We start from the raw sequence: 8,443 nt of genomic DNA, 5'->3' as shown, positions 1-8,443 counted from the left end.
TGATGTCTTCTAATAATCTCATGTATTCTTGTAGTTCACTGAGAACATGAAATATAGATCTTTAAATTATTTTTATTCCTTCCTAAAAATAATTTTTTTCAAAGGTTGTGTTTTCAACATGTCTCCTTTTACAGTACAGAGTATTTTCATTGGCTGTCTAGTATCTGGATTTTTCTGGGTATTCCTCCTCCAGAAAGGTCTTGTTGACAGAGGACAGGCAGCACGATTTTACCCTTTTTGCCTGTCCCCTGGTTCTGGCTGGAATGTCCCTTGGGGAGCTGAAGCTGGAAGGCAAGGTTGGGCTCACGCCCCTCTGCCGATGTCAGGGCTTTGGTGTCTGGTCTGCCGGGCTGATGGTCAGATTCTCTCGTGCAGTTGTGGATAACGTACACCCTCATGAATGTGGGGAGAGATTCAGTTTTCTTCGACCAGACACAGTGCGCAAAAAGATAAAACAGTGTTCTCCCCCCACCCGAAGTCCTGCCAAAGCCCTGTCATTGTATATTTCGGGACCACGGCCTTCAGCACTCAGTGTGACATCACCCATCCCCTCTATGGAGGTGGGTCGCCAAGGCCTCGTGTCTTCTCACCTACTTGTGGTCAAGGGAACCTTTCTGTATCAGAGCATTAACAATGAAAATGTCAACTATTGTGTTTCTGAGGCTGTCTCATTGTTGCTAAAGTTAATAGAAATTCCTCCCAAGGTTAACAACTGATGACATGGTTCCTGTGAGTTTTTCTGTGTGTGATATTGGATTTGTGTGTGTGTGTGTGTGTGTCTATAGTTTCATGTGTATTTTAAGGGAAAATTTAAAGAGAGATTTCTCAGGGCTAACATAGTCTCCGAGGGCAATGGTGGTTCAGTGGCAGAATTCTGGATTTATGTACGGGAAACCCAGGTTCAGTTCCTAACCAGATTCCCAGCCAACGCACCTCATGCACAGTCACCACCTGTCAGTAGAGGCTTGCATGTTGCTATGATGCTAAACTGGTGTCGGTGGAACTTCCAGACTAAGACAGACTAGGAAGAAAGACCTGGTGATCTAAGTAAGGAAAACAAATAAGGGGAGACCAGGAAGGGCAAAAGAGCGACTGTGCCGTCCAAGTGCGCAGGAACAGCGGCCAGTCTGAGAACTGCAGCCCTGGTCCCCACCCCACCACAGCTTTGTCAGGCTCTGAGGCCACTGGCCCTGCTCTGCCCTCCCTCCTACATCCCAGGAGAATGAATTCTTGGCAGAAAAACTGCTCCAGGTTCTATTCCTGGAAGTGCATGCGAATGTGCCACCAGTAAAGGCAGCCAGTCTTCCAGGACTTGGCCTAGGCCTGCCCACGCTGAACAGCGTCTGTGGGCGTAAGAGGGCCCCCAAACCTGCCCCAGCCCCCTAACTCCTGCAGCCGTCAGGACGGAGAGGGGGTCTGCGTGTCATTTGAAGAAAGAGGGATACTTTAGTTGTTCTACAGCACATTCTACATAAGCATTAAACGGAAGTTAACCAAAAACCAAACCCGTTGCCATCAAGTTGATTTGGACTCTTAGCGGCCCTACAAGGACAGAGTGGAACTGCTGCACAGGGTTTCCAAGGCTGTCATCTTTACGGGCGGAGCTATGGTGGCGGTGGCGCAGTGGTTAAGAGCTTCGCTGCTAACCGAAAGGTTGGTGGTCGGAACCCACCAGCCGTTCCAGGAGAAAAAGATATGGCAGTCTGCTTCTGTAAAGATTACAGCCTTAAAAACACTGTGGCAGTTCTACTCTGTCCTAAAGGGTCGCTATGAGTCGGCAACGGGTAATCTTTATGGAAGCAGACGGACACATCTTTCTCCTGCGGAGTGGCTGGTGGGTTTGAACTGCTGACCTTTCAGTTAGAAGCCTAGCGCTTAACCACGGAGCCACCAGGGCTCCTAAACGGAGGTTTAGATATACCCCCAAGCAGCAGAGAGAGATTTCTGGGAGCTCGGAAAATTCCCAGTCAGCTGGGGTGCCTCCAGAAAAGTGGAGGCTGCAGCCTCTCCTCAGGTGAAGGAGGGGGGCTCACTCTATAAGAACACACCTCCTATGCTTGCTTACATTCCACTCTTCCGACTGCCCGCCTGTGTGATGGCAACACACATCAGGATTGTTGTGAGTTGTTGTAGTTGCCCTGGAGTCCATTCTGACTCATGGCGACCCCAGGTGTGCAGAGTAAAACTACTCCACAGGGCTTTCGCATACACATTAGATAAACATTAAAATTTACTAATGTAAATGCTGAAGAAGCTCCGAGTTCAAACTCACATTCAAAGAAAGAAAAAAAAATCTTACCTTTTTAAACCACAAAAATATCACACATTAAGAAGCACAGCAGACATCATCGTAACCAAGCGGCCAAGGGTAAGTCGTGTGGATGTCACGTATGCTCTGCTATGACGTGCTGAGAAGGGCACTTCATCTCTGCACTGTTCTTCCCCAAAGCCTGTAACCCTAACTATGAAAAACATAAAATACAACCAAACTAAAGGGCATTCTAAAAATATCTGAGCAGCACTATTCAACACCGTCAAGGTCATAAAAATCAAAGACTGTTGAATTGTCACAAAGGAGAGGAAAACAAGGAGACACGACAAATAAATGCAATGTGGTATCCTGACCAGATCCTGGAACAGAAAATGGACATCAGTGGAATAACTGGTGAAATCTGAGCAAAGTTTGTACTTCAGTGAACAGTGCTGCACCATGGCTAACTGCTTAGTTTTGATAAATGTATCATGATTATATAAGACATTAACATCAGGGGAAACTAGGTGAGTGGTATACAGGAACTCTATACTATCTTTGCAACTTTTCTATAAATTAAAATTACTCCTAAATAAAAAATATATTAAAAACACTTTAAATTAATTTTGAAAAATCCCACCTATCAAAATTATTTTTGTTACAAAGATAAATGAGGAAAAGAAACAAAGTATGAACATAGAAAAAAAAATCTTCTTTGTTAGTAAAGACAGAGAATTAGATAATGTCTCTGATGTTGTCGTTGATGTTGTTAGATGTCATCGAGTCAGTTCCAACTCGACCTTGTGTATAGCAGAACAAAACATTGCCCTGTCCTGCTCCATCCTCACAGTGGTTGCTGTGTTTGAGCCCACAGTGTCAATCCATCTCACTGAAGGTCTTCCTCTCTCTCACTGACCCTCTGTTTTACTAAGCTTGATGTCCTTCTGCAGGGATTGCTCCTTCCTGATAACTTGTCCAAAGTAAGTGAGATGAAGTCTGGCCATTCTCACTGTTAAAGAGTATGCTGACTGTACTTCTTCCAAGACAGATTTGTGCTCATGTGGAAACTGTACATAGACCAAGAGGCAGTCATTTGAACAGAACAAGAGGATACTGCAAGGTTTAAAATCAGAAAAGGTGTGCATCAGGGTTATGTCCTTTCACCGTACATATTTAATCTGTATGCTGAGCAAATAATCAGAGAAGCTGGACTATAAGAAGAAGAACGCAGCATCAGGACTGGAGGAAGACTCACTAACAATGATATGCAGATGTTACAAGCTTGCTTGCACAAAGTGAAGGGGGCTTGAAGCACTTACTGATGAAGATCAAAGACTAAAGCCTTCAGTATGGATGACACCTCAACATAAAGAAAACTAAAAACTTCACAAGTGGACCAATAAGCAACATCATGATAAATGGAGAAAAGATTGACGTTGTCAAGGATTTCATTTTACTTGCATCCACAATCAACGCCCATGGAAGCAGCAGTCAAGAAATCAAATGCTCTATTGCATGGGCAAATGTGCTGCAAAAGACCTCTTTAAAGGGTTAAAAAGCAAAGATGCCACTTTAAGGACTAAGGTGCCCCTGACCCAAGCCGTGGTGTTTTCAATCACCTTATATACATGTGAAAGCTGGACATGAATAAGGAAGACTGAAGAAGAATTGATGCCTTTAAACTCTGAGGTTAGTGAAGAATATTGAATAAATGATTGTGTGCCAGAAGAATAAACAAATCCTTCTTGGAAGAAGTACAGTCAGAATGCTCTCTGATACTAATAATACTAAAATTATTTAATTTAATATTAAGTAAGTCACTGAAAGGAGCCCTGGTGGCACAGTGGTTAAGCACTCTGGCCGATAACTGAAAGATCTGCAACTGGAACCCACCAGCCACTCCATGGGGAAAAGATGTAGCAGTCTACTTACAGAAAGATTTAGAGCACTGGAAACCCTGTGGGGTAGTTCTACTCTGTCCTATAGGGTCGCTATGAGTCGGAATCAACTTGAGCAATGGATTTTTTTGGTAAATCACCAAAGAGGATACACACCTGGCATAACCCCAGGAAAATGACTTCGTAAATCAGTCAGAAAACGAGGCATCCATGTTTCAGTGGTATACTCATGTTTTTCTCCTTCTGCCCTCCCGTCTCTTCCCCTCTGCAATTTGTTATGTAAAATGATGATTTATTGTCTCACGAACACAGTTCTGCCCTTTCTCTTAAGAGTAGCACAACCTACAAAAATAATTTTAACATAAACCTCCTACCTGGCTATGAGCGTTATATATGTAGTTAGACAGAATAATGTGTTACTCAAAATTTCTCTGTGGTCAGAAAAAAACTTCTTACTGAGCCTATTAAGGGAAAAAGTTGAGTGTCTGAGGATGTCTGAGGGAGGGAGGGACAGTCCTGCCCAGATGGGAAGGGCCAGCTATGATGGGGGTGAGAAAGACGGGCAGGAGAGGGGAGCACGCACCAAGGAGCAGGTCAGAGTACAGGGCAACCCTGCCGTGACTCCCACATCCCCCATCACCTCCACCACCCATTGCCGTTGGGTCGATTCTGACTCATAGCGACTGTGATGGTTAAGATTGTGTGTCAACTTGGCTGGGCCATGAGTCTCAGTGTTTCTATGTGATCACCCCCATGATTGAATCTGCTGTGAGTAGCCAATCAGTTGCAAGTGAGTTTCTTTGGGGGTGTGGCCTGCATATGAATATAAGCAGACATTCTGGCTTTTTGCTTGCTCTGGATCCTGCGGCTGCCTCCTGTTCATCTGACTTCTGGTTCTTGGGACTTGAGCTAGCAGCTTATCTGCTGATCCTGGGATTCATTGATCTCCACAGTCTGTGAGCAGAGTCCTGCTTTCCAACCTGCCGATGTTGGGTTCGCCAGCCCCTTCAGCTACGTGAATTGGGAGAAGCCTCTATCCTAATCCATGGACTTGGGATGTTACAGCCTCTGCAATCGCATGAGCTGTTTCTTTGATATAAATCTCTTTCTCTCTCTCTCTCTCTCTCTATATATATATATATATTTATTTATTTATTTAATTAAGTAATCCTTTTTTACTCAAGTATTCCATTGTAATTGCTATACTGAGCTTTTATCTATGGTCTACATCTATCATTTATTTATCTATCTATTTATCTATTTATTTATTTATATGCCTTACTGGTTTTTCTTCTCTAGAGAACCCAGCCTAAGACAGCGACCCTAAAGGTCAGAGTAGAATTGCCCCATAGGCCTGGTGGGCTCCAATCAATGACCTTTCGGTTAGCAGATGGGCACTTTAACCACGGTGCAACATGAAGAGGACCTGTGGAAAGCAGCAGAGGGTAGGTTTCCAGGCCCAGGTGTTAGGCCAGCGCAGAAACACTGTTGCAGATGCAGGGTGGTGGCTCCAGAGAACAGCAGCGTGGCTCACAGACATCATGGGGCCTCCGACTATCACAGCTGAGGAGATGGGGTTTGCGCCCATGCCACCACATTCTCAAGGGGCATGGGAGGCTCGGCTTTCATTCATTTCCATTCCCTACCCCAGGCTTAACACATTGCCCGGGACCGAGTGCTCGGTGCATTTATTTGGATCAAATTCAGTTCAGTTCAGTTTAGTTCCTTTGGAATGACAAGCAGCAGTTTGAAGCAGGGCCTGCTCCAAAGCCAACAGAAGCTTCTCTAGACAATAGGGTGCACTTCATCCCCATGTTCTCATTCTCCCCAAACATTCTGCATCACCAATGCCTGCCAGAGGCCAAGGGGCTGCCTGGCTGACATCTCGAGCAGGGAGACAGCCTCCCTGAGACCACAGAGGGCTCAAGTCACAGCGGAGAGCATGGGGTGCTGTGGGTGCACCCGCTCCCATGTGGAGCCTTCCCCCCTACGCCCCACCATGCTGAGGCTGGATGCACAGAAACACATCGAGAGGACTCTGCTTGTGGTCTTGGTTTTAGCCGTTTAGGGGATGATTTAAAAAGGGGACAAGGATGATGTTTAAATAATGTTGAAAATGGAGTCTCTGTTTACTTTAAAGATGGAAAAGACAGCTTGCCAATAAAACATCACTTTCCATTTCCCTCCAGAATTCTGTTATTAAAAATAATCTGTGATGAACTCCCAGCACCTCTCTCATGAGGCCTTCCAAAAGCTTCAAAAAACTCATAATAAAGTGTGCTCCAGAAGAGCCAAATGCATTCCAGGAAGACAGCTGGATCACATTGCCTTGTTCTTGGTGGGGAGAGCGGGGAGGACAGCAGCTGGCATCTTCATAAATTAAGCCATTAGGGACAAAATTAGTAAATGTAACTAAAAGAATGTTATTCCTGCAGCTATTCAGATATACCCGCAAACACAGTCTAAACATAAACACTAACTCAGCTCAGATTCTCTCGTATACACACAAGCACCACACACAAACCCACAAATGCAGACCCACAAAGACACATACAGAGACTTGTACACAGTCACATACTGACATAGGAGACACACAAGACACAGATTTTTGCACACATGGGCACAACCAGAAGAACATCATATGCACAGATACCTCAAGACAAGTGCACCAGGCTTTCCCAGGGCCACCACGGACTTTGCTGGACTTTGTGGGTGGAATGGGGGATCAGAGCCTCAACAAAGTCTCCTAGAGACCTTCCTGGGCAGGGTGAGTCTTATATAATCTTCCAGCATGAAATGGTGAAGTAATAACGCTTAGAGAGCTTGTTGAGCATCGGAGATAATGAGGCCTTCTGGACTTCCTCCTCTCCTTTCCTACCAGCTTGAAGAATGCTGGAGTTCCAACAGTGCAGACACAGTCTCAGGATACCTGTGGAGGAGCAACCTCAGTTCTTTCCCTGAAAAGTATCCATCATTAAAATATCCACAGTGAGCCTGTGGTGACACACCCTGTCAGGTAGAAAATAAGATATTGTTTGATAACCGCCAATGGTATGGCCCTCATTTGTTCCTTTCAAACAACACAAGTAGATTAGCTTTCACTTCTGGAGGTCAGATTCTGATGCAGGTCTCACTGGGCTGAAACCAAGATGTTGGCAGGGCTGCATTCCTTTCTGGAAGCTGTAGGGGAGAAACCATTTCCTTGCCTTTTCCAGCTTATAGCCCTCTTCCTCCATCTTCAAAGCCAGCAACAACAGGTGGAATTCTTACCACATCACATCACTCTGATGTCCTCTTCTTATATTTTTTTTCTGAATTTTATTTATTTTGTTGTTGTTGAGAATATACACAGCAACGCATACACAAAATTCAACCATTTCTACTTGTAAAATTTAGTGATATTGATTGCAGTCTTTGAGTTGTACAACCATTCTCACCCTCCTTTTCTGAGTTGTTCCTCAACGAACATAAACTCACTGCCCCCTAAGGGGGTTGATGTTGTCAATTTGATCCCGTATAGATAGTTCTTAAAAGCACTTAGTGCTCAAGGCAGAACTTTTTTATTAATTAAGGTAAACTATTAGGTTTTAAGAAGACTTCAACGGATATTTTTGGTTTAAGGTTTAAAGATTATCTCAGGGCAACAGTTTCAGGGGTTCCTCCACCCTCCATGGCTCCAGAAAGTCTAGAGTCCATGAGAATTTGAAATTCTGTTCTGTATTTTGCCCCTTTTGGTCAGGATTCTTCTATGGAATCTTTGATCAAAATGTTCAGTAATGGTAGCCAGGCACCATCCAGTTCTTCTGGTCTCATGGCAAAGGAGGTAGTTGTTTATGGAGGCATTAGCCACACAGTCCATCCTATTCTTATTCCACATGCATCCTCCTCTCACCTTTCATGAGGAAGACCCAGGTTTGATTTCCAGCCAATGCACTTCATGTGAAGCCACCACCCATCTGTCAATGGATGCTTGAGTGTTGTTATGATGTTGAACAGGTTTCAGTGGAGCTTCAAGACTAAGACAGACTATGAAGAAAGGCCTGGCAATCTACTTCCAAAAATCAGCCAATGAAAACTCTATGGATCTCATGGCAAAGGAGGCAGTTGTTCATAGAGGTAATTAGCCACACATTCCATACCCTACTCCTATTCTTGACTCTCCTTCTTCCTCTGTTCCTCCACATGAACAGAGATCAATTATTGTGCCTTGGAAGCTTTTAAGACCCCAGGCAATACACAATGAACTAGGAGGTAGAACAGAAGCACTAGACACATTATTAGGCCAATTAATTGG

At 44.4% G+C, this 8,443-nt stretch overlaps 1 pseudogene; it reads left to right on the top strand.

Moving 5' to 3' along the window:
• Nucleotides 1-263: 263 nt before the first annotated feature.
• The window catches only part of LOC101358723 (suppressor of SWI4 1 homolog pseudogene), a 69,716-nt pseudogene continuing 61,536 nt past the window's right edge, over nt 264-8,443 (top strand).

The sequence above is a fragment of the Trichechus manatus genome, unplaced genomic scaffold (assembly GCF_000243295.1).
Source record: "Trichechus manatus latirostris isolate Lorelei unplaced genomic scaffold, TriManLat1.0 scaffold00308, whole genome shotgun sequence".
NCBI classification, from domain to species: Eukaryota; Metazoa; Chordata; class Mammalia; order Sirenia; family Trichechidae; genus Trichechus; species Trichechus manatus.
This window is presented reverse-complemented; position numbering and strand designations above follow the sequence as displayed.